Source organism: Glycine max, chromosome 9 (assembly GCF_000004515.6).
Source record: "Glycine max cultivar Williams 82 chromosome 9, Glycine_max_v4.0, whole genome shotgun sequence".
Taxonomy (NCBI): domain Eukaryota; kingdom Viridiplantae; phylum Streptophyta; class Magnoliopsida; order Fabales; family Fabaceae; genus Glycine; species Glycine max.
In genome coordinates, this window is record NC_038245.2 from 33,090,520 (window position 1) to 33,093,138 (window position 2,619).

Consider the following 2,619-nt stretch of genomic DNA (forward strand, 5'->3'; position numbering starts at 1 on the left):
AAAAAAAATTATGTTGGTAGAGGCAGTGTTGAAGGAATGCAATTTTTATTAAGCTAATGAGATTTTCAACCAAACCAAACACTAACATCAATTTCACAAAATAAAAATGTATTTTAGAAAGGAGAGAACCAAAGGAAAACAAAAACTTGTCGGTGTTCTTGTGCTTCCTCGGTAGTTTTCGCTTCAGATAAAGAAGAAGAGCAAAGAAATGAGAATCTATCAAAGGGAGAGAAATGAGAAATAGACTTCAGAACCCATTGATATCCAAATTCAAAATTCAAAAACCTAAACTCAAAATGTAGTGGGAAGACAAACAAAATTCAAATTCAAATTTAAAATGGAGCATATTTCCTTCTTCAATAAAACATATTAAGGTTGAACAAAAAGATTCACCTATACTAACCTACAAAAATGTGAAATACATCATACCTACAAGATTTTGACTATACTTCTCTGCGAATTACATAAACCAAAACTTTTGGGTCATCCTCCCAAAAAATTCCATAACATGTGTGGTGTTACTCTGTTACATACAAAGTATCATCTGCATGCAACCTGTTATGCGGTGTGCATGAAAGGAGTAACTCATTTTCTCTACACTTGTTTTGCTTCAAACCAGCCAAGTTATGTGCATTTTGTGCAATTGTGCAACTGGAATGCTTATTCTAATTGTTTTGTTGTGAATCTATTTTACTCAAAGACACAAATGTTTCAAATCTATTTTGCAAACCTCATTGTTCTGTTATTGCTTTATCATTGCTCTCGTATTTCCTTTTCATGCTATTTCCAATCATAGCCAACAACAAAAATAAAAAAAAGCAATAAAAGGATTGATAATAAAATAGTTTTGGTTTGTTGTAGGTTTTCTAAAAAGTAAGGAATATCCCTTTGGTTGAGATTACGCTTAATTCCTGACATAACTTTTTGTTTTCTGCATCATATTAGGCATGTTGCTCATTTACCATCTACTACTATCATATTCAGTCTTTCATAGGAAATTAACAAAATGAAAACAATTTAACATTTATAATAATTATCAATGTAAAAGATATAAAATAGTATTTGTTCACAAAAGATACTAATTAGAGACCTACACAAAAGTTGACACAATAGCTATATTTGTGCCACATTATTTGTCTAAACATTCATATCTAAACCATCAAAACATAACCACAACTACAAATATTTTCTATTACAGAGAAGGAATAAATGTCATTTCCTTGCTTGCATTGAGCATGTCTTCACAATTCCTCCTTCTCCATTGATACGCTGATAATCTTTGATCATCAATGTAATCAACTCCCGTATTTTTTCTTGCAATTGTTGAAATGTTCTTGCAAGCTCCGGATCTCCTTTGAAGAACCTAATATGGAATTTACGGTCGCCCACATAAATAAACATTATTTTCCTTTGATCATAAATTTCATTTAGCCTTCTAAATTCAGGCAAGCCTTTGTAGATGATAATTGAGTTTTTGTCATTTTCAAGGAGTTCGACCTTTGATACCCTCCCTTGCTTATGATCAACTCTCAATTTGTAGACACTTCATTCTTAAATGTTTTCCAAAACTTAGGACAAACAAAGAGAGAGTCTTATTTCATTGACATAGTAAAGAATGTTAAAAAAGTTGATTTTATCAAAATGTCATTTAGATACTAGTGTATCTTGTATAGGTTTTTGGAAAACAAAAATCGCAAGTACTGAAACAACTCAAGAGGCTACTAAGATTCATAATAAACATTTGAATAGCTAAATTATAATCAAGCAGTAATGTAGAGTGTGTTGTTTCATATGCACCAGAACCAAATATTATACTTTTCATTTTACTAATTTTTATCTGATTATGTTTAAAAGGTTATGTAGAATGATCATTTAATACTAAAGACATCTAGGAAAAATAACTCTATTTTTGGCTTAATTTGTACTATCTCTATTTTACCGTCGACACATGCACAATGGACTCAATAAAGCCCAATATAATATGTTATACTAAGACAAATAGATGAGTAACAGCTACACTGTGCCACTGTGTGGAACTTTAGTAATCTTAGATTATTCCAAAATAGAGGTATTAATTTGCTTTTCTCTTAATCACTGTTAAAATTTATCACTCTAGTCATCCAGCAATCATAAACCATTCCATTTCTTTAATTAATTGTTTTACATGTCAAGGTGGTGATTGTTTACATTTGAACAATACCAAAATCACAAAGATTATACTCTGTTTATGGACAACATAGTAATTTACAGTGAAATTTTTTTTTTTGAAAGCAATTTCAAAACCCTAATTTCTCATTAGAGTTTTTCTTACTGTAACCCTTAATAGAATATTTGTGTATCCTTGTGAAATGACACAACGAAACAATATATGGTTCACTTTTGTCATTTCAAAAAACTACGTGAAATGGAATACATTATGAGGAAGAAGACATACCCAAAGGAAGAAATTGAATGTCGTGAACGCACCAATCATCGCATCTCTCAAAAAATTCTCATTCCCTAGAGCATCAGCCATGACGTTCTTATTGTTCTTCGTTGCTCTTCTTCTCGTGCTTCATTTTGCTGTTTTTTAGAATGTGTTTCCTGCTCAAATATGTGAGATTTGGCAGAGAACTTATG